At 37.3% G+C, this 11640-nt stretch overlaps 1 non-coding gene across 1 annotated transcript; it reads right to left on the minus strand.

Annotated features, from left to right (window-relative positions):
• Positions 1 to 7454: 7454 nt before the first annotated feature.
• On the minus strand, positions 7455 to 7622 carry LOC118632816. The gene has a single exon (XR_004960077.1). It is a non-coding gene; the product is annotated as a U1 spliceosomal RNA (small nuclear RNA).
• Positions 7623 to 11640: the final 4018 nt, after the last annotated feature.

The raw sequence follows: 11640 nt of genomic DNA on the forward strand, positions 1-11640 counted from the left end.
TTTAATAAAGTCGTAATTGTAAGTGTTGCATAAAACATTTTTTAAATTAGTTGGACCCATATTAGAGCAGGGCTGGAACACCATGTTGAAGAATTTAGCTATCATTTGGTAGTTAACTGAAAACTCTTTGCAGGTTCATTTTTTTTTTTTTTTTTTTTTTCGGTACATGGCCCTAGCGGGAACCAAAACCGGGACTCTCTGATCCGCAGGCCGATGCTCCAACTGCTGAGCCAAACCAGCTAGGGCAATGAAGACATTTTGAACACATGCATTTGCTTCCTCCCTAAACCCTAGTAAAATAACAATAAAGTAATTTTTTTTTTAAAAGAGGCATAATGCAACAAGGACAAAAAGAATGGGAGAAGACACCACAATTAGACTTTGGAAGCTGGAAAACGGATGAGTAATAACTTCCTTAGTTATCTGAAAACCTTTAAGAACACCAAACTATACAGAAAGAAATAAAATGTTCCCTCAAACTATGATTAATATTCTGAAAAGAATAAGAGAAAATGTTTCATCCTTGAAACAAAATACAATAAAAAGGAAAATTCCAAAAGAACTTCTGGAAATTAAAGTATGACAATAGAACTTTAAAACACAACAGAAAGTTTGTAAGATGAGGTTGACAAAACCACCTGGAAAAACCAAGCAAACAAGTCACGGGAAATAGAAAAAATTATTTTAAAAACATAGAAGATCAATTCTGGAGATTAAAAAGAGTGATAGAGAACAAAGAAAATGGAGGTGAAGGAAGTAATTAATTAACCCCTGCCCCCCAAGGTTTTCAGAAGGACAAATATTTCTAGGTTGAAAGAATCTACCAAGTATCCTTGACACTGGATGAAAATGGATCCATACCAAGGCACATCATTAGGAAATTTTGGGAAACTGAGGACAAAGAGAATGTCTTAAAAATAGTTTTTTGTTTTTTTTTTTAATAATGAGACTAATAGAGAACGGACTTCTTTATAATAAGGTGAATCAAGAAAGGAGAACACAAAGGATCCAGGAGCAGGGAATCCAACCTCGGAGAGAAGAAAAGAGCATCTCTACAATGATGTTGAAGAGAATTAATTCCCAGGACAAGAGCTGCACAGCAGGCTTAGCCACCATTCCAGGTTGGAGCAGGTGAGAAGACTCCAGGAGAGATTTCTTCAAGAAGATGAAATTGTTAGAATACCCCATGTGACCCAATGTAATGAGAAGAAATATAGATAATTGATTGATAAACACATAGAAAACTTAAACAAAGATATATGAGATCCAGAGAAAACAAAAAGTTGTATAAGAGAGAAATCACTGATCTATTACATATGTATGTATAAGCAATATTTGCATAATGATAGTAATATAAACACTGAATAACTATGTGACAAACAATTATAACACAACTCTAGTGAGAGGTCAGGGAAAGTGAAGCACACACATACCCGTGTGAATGAGTATGTGGTGGTGGTGACTGTTAAAAAGGTGAAATGTTCATCTTTGATGGGGGGAAGCCAATAATAATGCATAAACATTTTAAAAATCAGTAAGTAGCCATATAAGCATGTCATTTATTTATTAATTTGTTCATATTTGGAATATTTTATTTTGTTCTTTTTTATCTTTTTTATTGAAAGTATTACAGATAACCCCCTTTTCCCCCCCATTGACCCCCTACTCCCTGCTCCTACTCCCCCTCCTGCCTTTCCCACACTATTGTCTGTTGTGCATATATGCATATAAGTTCTTTGGTTTATCTCTTCCCATCCCACCCACAGATCCCCCTTCCCTCTGAGGTCTGTCAGTCTGTTCTCTACTTCCATGTCTCTGGATCTATTTTGTTCATCAACTTATTTTGTTCATTATATTCCACAAATAAGTGAGATCATGTGATACTTGTCTTTCTCTAGCTGGCATATTTCACTTAGCATAATACTCTCTAGATCCCTCCATGTCATCTCAAAGGGTAAGAGATCTTTCTTTCTTACAGCTTCATAGTATTCCACTGTGTAAAAATGTACCACTCCTTTTTATCCACTTATCTACTGATGGGCACTTGGGCTATTTCCAGATTTTAGCTATTGTAAATAGTGCCACTATGAATATAGGGGTGCATATATTCTTTCTGATTGGTGTTTCAGATTTCTTAGGATATATTCTAAGAAGTGGGATCATTGGGTCAAATGGTAGTTCAATTTTTAATTTTTTTTTTTTTTTTTAATCCTCACCGGAGGACATTTTTCCATTTTTTGTTCAGGTAGAGTGGGAGGGAGAGAGAGGAACAGAGAGAGAGAGAGAAACATCGATGTGAAAGGAACACATCGAGTGGCTGCCACCCGCACAACCGACCAGGGCCGGGGACAAACTGCAACCGAGGTATGCGCCCTTAGCGGGAACCGAACCCGGGTCTCTCAGGACCGCAGGCCGACGCTCTAACCGCTGAGCCAAACTGGCCAGGGCTCAATTTTTAATTTTTTGAGGGAACACCATATTGGCTTCCATACTGGCTGCACCAGTCTGCATTCCTACCAGCAGTGTACTAGAGTCCCCTTTTTTCCACATCCTTGCCAGTACTTGATATTTGACAGTTTGTTAATGGCAGCCATTCTGACAGGTATGAAGTTATACCTCGTGGTCATTTTAATTTGCATCTCCCTGATGATTAGTGATGCTGAGCATTTTTTCATATGTCTCTCAGCCATTTGTATGTTCTGTTTGGAGAGGTGTCTATTTAGGTCCTCTGCCCATTTTTTAATTGGATTGTTTGTCTTATTTTTGTTGAGCTATATGAGTATTCATATATTTTTTATATTAACCCCTTATCCAATGTATCATTGTCAAATATGTTCTCCCAAAGAGTGGGTTCCCTTTTACTTTTGATACTGTTTTTTTTTTTTTTTGCTGTGCAGAAGCTTTATAGTTTAATGTAGTCCCATTTATTAATTTTTTCCTTTGTTTCTCTTGCCCTAGGTGATATATCAGTGAAAATTCTACTGTGTGTGATGTCTGAGATTTTGCTGCCTACATTTTCTTCTAGGATTTTTATGATTTCACAACTTACATTTAGTTTATTCTTGTATATGGTGTAAGTTGGTGGTCTAGTTTCATTTTTTTGCATGTATCTATCCAATTCTCTCAACACCATTTATTGAAGAGACTATCTTTTCCCCATTGTATGCTCTTGCCTCTTTTGTTGAATTTTTTTATTTTTTATTTTTTATTTTTTGTACAGATAGAGTGGGAGGGAGAGAGAGGAAGGGAGAGAGAGAGAGAAACATCGACGTGAAGGGACACATCGAGTGGCTGCCACCCACACGACCAACCAGGGCCGGGGACCAACTGCAACCGAAGTACGTGCCCTTAGCGGGAACCGAATCCGGGTCTCTCCGGACCGCAGGCCGACGCTCTAACCGCTGAGCCAAACCGGCCAGGGCTCTTTTGTTGAATATTAATTGCACATAATGTCTTGGGTTGATTTCTGGGTTCTCTGTTCTGTTCCATTGATCTATATGTCTGTTCTTGCGCCAGTACCAGGCTATTTTGATTACAATTGCTTTGTAGTATAACTTGATCCAGTATTATGATCCCTCCTATTTTGTTCTTCATTTTCAAGATTGCTGTGGCTATTCAGGGTCAATTTTAGTTCCATATAAATTTTTGGAGTATTTTTTCTATATCTGTGAAATATGCCTTTGGTAGTTTAATAGAAATTGCATTGAATCTATAGATTGTTTTGGATAGTATGGGCATTTTAATGATGTTGATTCTTCCAAACCATGAACATGGTATATGCTTCCACTTTTTTTATATCTTCCTCTATTTCTTTTTTTCAATGCCCTGTAGTTTTCTGAGAACAGGTCTTTTACCTCCTTGGTTAAGCTTATTCCTAGTTATCTTAATTTTTTTGTTGCAATGGTAAATGGAATTTTTTTTTTTTTTTTTTTTAGTTTCTCTTTCTGAGTGTTCATTATTGGTGTATAAGAATGCCACTGATTTCTGGGTGTTAATTTTGTATCCTACTACTTTACTAAATTTATTTATTAAATCTAATAGGTTTTTTTTTAGTCCTCACCTGAGAACATTTTTGCATTCATCTCCAGATAGAGTGGGAGGGAGAGAGGGAGGGAGAGAAGGAGGAAGAGAGAGAGAGAAACATCAATGTGAGAGAGACATATTTACTGGTTGTCACCCACACAACTGGGGCTGGGGACAAACTGCAACCGAGGTACATGCCCTTAGCGGGAACTGAACTGGGGCCTCTCTGGTCCACGGACTGATGCTCTAACCACTGAACAACACTGGCCAGGGAAAATCTACTAGTTTTTTTATGGAGTTTTAAGGGTTTTTTATGTACAATATCGTGTCATCTGCTAATAATGACAGTTTCACTTCCTCCTTTTCAATTTGGATGTTTTTTATTTTTTCTTCTTGTCTGATCTTTGCAGCTAATACTTCCAGTACTGTGTTGAATAAGAGTGGTTAAAGTGGACATCCCTGTCTTGTTCCTGTTCTTAAGGAAAATGCTTTTAGTTTTTGCCCATTGAGTATGATGTTGGCTGTAGGTTTTTAATTTTTTTGTTTGTTTTTTTAAATTTTTTATTTATTTTTTGGTTACAGAAGTTTCTCCTTTTTTACCCATTGCACCCCCCTCTCCACCCCACCCCCGCCCCATCCCCAGCTTTGTTGTCCATGTCCATTGGTCATTCATACATGCATGTAAGTTCTGTGGTTTAGCTCCTTCCTCCCCCCAACCCCCTCTTCTGAGGGATGTCAGTCTGTGCCCTACTTCCATGTTTCTGGGTCTACCGTATTCCTCAGACTGTTATGTTCATTATATTCCATATATAAGTGAGATCATGTGGTATTTGTCTTTTTCTGCTTGGCTTATTTCACTTAGGATAATACTTTTCAGGTCCCTCCATGTCGTCTCAAAGGATAAGAGATCTTTCTTTCTTACAGCTGCATAGTACTCCATTGTGTATATGTACCACTGCTCTTTTATCCATTCGTCTACTGATGGACACTTGGGCTGTTTCCAGATCTTAGCTATTGTAAATAGTGTTGCTATGAACATGGGGGTACATATATTCTTCCTAATTGGTGTTTCAGGCTTCTTAGGGTATATTCCTAGAAGTGGGATCACTGGGTCAAATGGCAGTTCAATTTTTAATTTTTTGAGGTAGCACCATATTGTTTTCCATAGTGGCTGCACCAGTCTGCATTCCCACCAGCAGTGTATTAGAGTCCCCTTTTCTCCACACCCTCGCCAACACTTGTTGTTTGATGATTTGTTGATGGCAGGCTGTAGGTTTTTTATATATGACCTTTATTATGTTGAGGTATGATTCCTCTATTCCCAATAAGAGTGGTTAAAGTGGACATCCCTGTCTTGTTCCTGTTCTTAAGGAAAATGCTTTTAGTTTTTGCCCATTGAGTATGATGTTGGCTGTAGGTTTTTTATATATGACCTTTATTATGTTGAGGTATGATTCCTCTATTTTCACTTTGCTGAGCATTTTTATCAGAAATGGGTGCTAGATTTTGTCAAATGCTTTTTCAGCATCTATTGATGTGGTCATATGATTTTTATGTTTCATTTTGTTTATGTGGTATATCACATTTATTGATTTAAGAATATTTCACCAGCTTTGTGTCCCTGAAATAAATCCCACTTGGTCATGGTGAATAATTTTTAAATATATTACTGGATCCAATTTCCTAATATTTTGTTGATGATTTTGGACTATGTTCATCAAGGATATTGGCCTGTAATTTTCTTTCTTTGTAGTGTCTTTATCTGGTTTTGGAATTAAGATTATGCTGGCCTCATAGAAAGAGCTTGGAAGTCTTTCTTCCTCTTGAAATTTTTGGAGTAGTCTGAGGGGAATAGGTGTTAGTTCTTCTTCAAATGTTCGGTAAAAATCCCCTGTGAAGCTGTCTGAACTGGGCTTTTATTTGGTGGGAGTTTATTGATTACTGCTTCAATTTTCTTACTTGTTATTGATCTGTTCAGGTTTCTGACTCTTCCTGATTGAGTTTTAGAAGACTTATGATTCTAGGAATTTATCCATTTCACCTAGTTTGTCCAATTTGCTGGTGTATAATTGTTCATAGTCTTTTCTAACAAGTATGTGATTTAGAGATACAGAGGTAAATGCCGAAAGAGTCAGCTAAAAAGAGTTGAAAATGGTTATCTCTAAGGAGCAAAAACCGGTGACAAGAGGTGGATTGGGTACTACTGTTTTCAAAACAAGCCTTATAAAAACTATTTGACTCTTTAAACTATGTACAAGTATAACTTAGGTATAGAATAACCACAAAATGCAAAAAAAACTACAAGAGACTTTTATATTTTTATTTTTTTTAATCCTTACCCTAGGATATTTTTTTATTTATCTTCAGATAGAGTGGGAGGGAGGGAGAGAGAGAGGGAGTGGGAGAGAGAAACACTGACCTGAGAGGGACACATCAACTGGTTGCCTCCCACACAATCCCGACCAGTGCCAGGGACAAACCACAATCGAGGTATGTGCTCTTGACTGGAATCGAACCCACAACTCTTTGGTCCATGGGCTAACACTAACCACTGAGCAAAACCGGCCAGGGCTACAAGAGACTTTTCAAGTGAACAGACTTCATTAGGACACTGCTTCCACCTACCCAAACATTGTCTTTTCTCATAGTTCACCAACCTCCCCTGCACACCACCACCCCTCAACCTCCAAACCAGGTTACTAAGAGAGGAAAGAGAGATACTGCTTAAGTCTGGAATCTGCTCTGCCAGAATTTTGTTAGGAGCTCTGGGTCATTTTTAGTCCATTATTAGTAGATGACTTCCTCCTAGGCAACTTAAAGGCTATCTACTGAAGTTACAAATATCAAAACCAGATTGTTTCTCCTAATGTATTTTCTTTTCCTTCCATTCCACTTAATATCTTGATTCCAAAACCTTTGATTCTAAATGAAGCTTCTACTGCTTCTTTCTCTAGGTCCTCCCCTTGTAAAGGCAGGAATGGCCTCGGTTCATCTGCTTTTGGCAGGCACGCATATTAGCCAAGTCTTTAACACTTGGGTAATAGACTATTTTGTTACTCTTTGACCTCTCTGGATTCCTTTCACCAAGGATAAAAGGCAGATACTATTAACTATGGGTTTTTGTTTGCTTGTTTGTTTTGTACAAAATACTACCTGTATTTTTCCTTTCTCTTTCACTAGCAATTCTACTGGTTCTGATTTTAAGGCTGGTCTGTGACATAAATAAGAGAACTATTTGGAGGACAAAGTTAGAGTGGTCCTGGTATATCAGGTGTGCTAGTCAATTCGTTGCACAATGCTCATAGGAGAAAATGTCTCATTTTAGACCAGTTGAGCACAAAACAAAACATTTCCCATGGTCCTTGGCTCTGACCCAGACACTCTCTTATCTGTGATAGAGAAGGTTTGTTTATCCTTTTTTTTTTTTGTCTTTAGGGATAGTGCAAACACAGTCTCCCATTACCACTAATTATGCAGTTAAGTTTCCCACATTTGGGGAAATTGCAGGGGTCAGTACATCCAGAGTGCAATGGATAAGTCTTGCCCTGGGACAACCAACCACCTTCATGATCATGGTATCTCACCTGCCAGGTAAGTATATCCTATTTTCAATTAAACAAAGCTAGCAGAGATATTTAATATCTTGGAAGAAAGAACTGGAATTCAAAAGACTCTCAACAGCCCTGGCCGGGTAGTTTAGTTGGTTAGAGTGTGATCCCGATAAGCCAAAGTTGTGGGTGTGATCCCCAATCAGGGCACATATAAGAATCAACCAATGAATCCTGATCTGTTTGGCTCAGTTGGTTGAGTGCACCAAAAGGTTGCTGGTTGGATTTCTGGTCAGGGCACAAACCTGAGTTGCAGGCTCAATCCCCAGCAGGGGATGTGTAGGAGGCAGCTGATTGATGTTTCTCTCTCCCTCTCCCTTCCTCTCTAAAATTAATAAAAACATATTTTTTTAAAAAGAATCAACCAATGAATGTGTAAATAAGTGCAACAACAGATTGATGTTTCTCTCTTTCTCAAATCAATAAATAAAAATTTAAAAAAAGAAAGAAAGAAAGGAAAAGAAAATTTACCAGGGATACTTTTAAAGTCCCATACTTATGTTCAAATATTAATTTTACACACATAACATGGAGAAGATTTAGCTGAAAAGTTCAAGAGAAAAAGGGCTGAAAGTCTTGGGGTGACTGTAAGCTTAGAAAGTTGACAGGGGAAAGTATCTGGGGAATGACTACCAAATAAATAAACAAATAAATGCTTCTAAAACTGAAACTGATATAAAAATAATATTGAATGTCAACTGTAATTGAAAAATAAAAAACATAAATAAAATGCAAAAAAACAACAAAAAAGAAATGTCACAATTAATTAGAACTTCAAAGAGCAAATAAACAGCTATTAAATAACAGACATTAAATGTTGTACATATGTCAAGTAATAACAAGAATGCTTTCCCTAGAATTTGAAACATTGATGAGTGAGGTTGTTATGGCATTAGAACCCTTTTAGGCTAAAGATGAACCTGATACAAATTAATAGTTGTTTATTTAAAAAGCAGGGGGGGATGCTTCTTTCTCTACCTCCCAGAGGACATAGGCAAAATTTTTTCTGGGTAAATCAGTTCATCAATAAATTAGGGGAGGTGTAGGTGAAAAAAAAAATTTACTGAGGATCTGCAATGTCTCTGGTACAAGGAAAATGCTGTGGTAGGGAAAGAACAAAAGGGAGAACTTAAGTATCTTTTTCTTCTTCATTTTTAAATTTAATTTTATTAACAAAAATTTTTTTCTTTATTGATTTTAGAGAGAGAGGAAGGGAGAGGGAGAGAGAGATAGAAACATCAATGAGAGAGAACATCGATTGGCCGCCTCCTGCATGCCCCCAACTGGGGATCTGGCCCACAACCTGGGCATGTGCCCTGACCAGGAATCAAACCAGCAACCTCTTGGTACATGGGTCAACGCTCAACCACTTAGCCACACTGGCCAGGCTCTTCTTCCTTTTTTAAAATCCTCACCCAAGGATATATTTTATTGATTTAAGAGAGAGAGAGAGAGAGAGAGAGAGATCAATGTGAGAGAGAAACATCGATCGGTTGCCAGTTGGCCAGGGCTTGGCAGGTACTTTTGACTTACAGCTGTCCTGTAAGTCAATAACAATCACCAATTTAAAGATGAGAAAATAAGGCTCAAAGAAGTAAATCATTGATTCTCAAACATTTTACTCTCAGGAATTCTTTAGACTCTTAAAATTATTGAGGTACCTCCTGCTATATGCAAAGATTAAATAAAAATGGATCAGCCCTGGTCGGTTTGGCTCCGCGGTTAGAGCATCGGCCTGCAGTCCAGAGAGACCCGGGTTCCGTTCCTGCTAAGGGCACGTACCTGGGTTGTAGTTTGTCCTTGGCGCTGGTTGGTCGTGCGGGTGGCAGCCACTCGATGTGTCCCTTTCATGTCCATGTTTTTTCTCTCTCTCTCTTCCTCTCTCCCTCCCACTCTATCTGAACAAAAAATGGAAAACTGTCCTTGGGTGAGGATAAAAAAAAAAAAAAGGATCAAAGACCTAAATGTAAGAGCTAAACTTTTTATAAAACTCTTAGAAGAAAATGTAAGGGTAAATCTTTGTGACTGATTTTGGATCGGGCAATAATTTCTTAGATATGACATCAAAAGCAGGAGCAACAATAGAAAAAAACATAGAAAAATTGGACTTCAAATTTTTTAAAATTTGTGTTTCAAAAGATTCTATCAAGAAAGTGAAAAGACAACACATAGGTTGAAAAAAAATATTTGCAAATTATATGTCTGATAAGAGACTAGTATCCAGAATATACAAAGAACTCTTATAATTCAACAGTTTTTAAAAAATAGTTCAATTTTTAAATGGACAAAGGATTTGAATTTCTCCAAAGAAGATATGCAAATGACCAATAAGCACATGAAAAGATGATCAACATCATTAGTCATTAGGGAAATGCCAATGTGTGGGAGGAAGACATTTTTTTCTACCCTTCTAGGTTATTCTGGTTGGTCTAATAATTAAATTGACATGAGAAATTAACAAGAGAAAATAACCAAGTTTAATTATATATGCACATGTGAGAACCCCTACATACATGGGAGAGTCATAGACCCCATTACATGAGAGATTCAGAATCAGAAAGGTAAAATGAGGTATATATGACACCCTGAGGTCAGTAATGAGGTCAGGAACCTGAGGTTTCAGAGAAAAGGTAGGTCATTTGCAGGATGATAAAAAGAGCAGATGTTTAGTAATTAGATGTTTTCCATGCCTTGTAGATAGGTCATGAAATAGTTATTTCTGGTGACAACTCTTATTATGGGCAAGTCCCCAAATTTAAATTCCTTAAGGCAGCAGTTCTCAACCTGTGGGTTGCGATCCCTTTGAGGGTCGAAGGACCCTTTCATAGGGGTCACCTGAGACCATCGAAAAACACATATTTCCGATGGTGATTCATAACAGTAGCAAAATCACAGTTATGAAGTAGCAACAAAAATAATTTTATGGTTGGGGGTCACCACAACATGAGGAACTGTATTAAAGGGTCGCGGCATTAGAAAGGTTGAGAACCACTGCCTTAAGGGATAGGTAAAATTTTCTCTTGATTGCCTTCAGCTCAAAATAATCCACATGCCAAGTAGCACATCTTGGAGAGGTGTTTTCTAAACTCTTTCATCAATCAAGACCATAATGAGATACCATTTGACACTCACAATTTACTATTGCTATAAAGAAAAGACACTAACAAGGGTTGGTAAGGATTCAGAGAAACTGAAACCCTCAGGCACTACTGGTAAAAATGTAAAATCTTGCTGCTGTGTTTGAAAACTGTTTGGCAGTTTCTAAAAGGATAAACAAAAAATTACTATATGACTTAGCAATTCCTCCGGATATATATCCAAGAAAATTGAAAATATATATACATACAAAAACTGATATATGAATGTTGTAGCAGTATTTTTCACAATAGCCAAAAAAGTAGAAACAACCCAAATATTTATCAACTGACAAATGGATAAATAAAATGTGGTATATCCATATAATAGAATTCAGCAATTAGAAGAATGAAATATTAATATATGCTATCACATGGATTAACCTTGAAAACATTATGCTAAGAGAGAAAAGCCAGTCACAAAGGACTATATATTGTATGATTCCATTTATATGAATAGGGAAATCTATAGAGACCTTGACCAGGAATTGAATCCGAGACCCTTGGGTCCTATGCCAATGCTCTAACCACTGAGCAACACTGACCAGGGCCAGATGTGATCATTTTAAGCTCATCTAGTCCTGGTCATAAAGATCTTAAATATATGTTTGGAAATCACGAAGAGATGGGATTTAGCTAGATTGCAAACACCCATTCCACAGACTGAAAATAAAACTTAACTCCTACCACCTTCTGTTATAAAGGGCTTTCATGTACTTGAAACCAGTCTTAAAACTAGTTGGAACCTAAGAGGTAATCTTGTTCATTACCTCACCACACAGGAACCTTCTCACAGCATCTGGGACAGGTTGAACAATCCTTGTGAGGAATGCTTACCCTTTCCAAGATATCATAAAAACGCGAGTTATTTTTAC

This window comes from Molossus molossus, unplaced genomic scaffold (genome assembly GCF_014108415.1).
Source record: "Molossus molossus isolate mMolMol1 unplaced genomic scaffold, mMolMol1.p scaffold_m16_p_17, whole genome shotgun sequence".
NCBI lineage: Eukaryota > Metazoa > Chordata > Mammalia > Chiroptera > Molossidae > Molossus > Molossus molossus.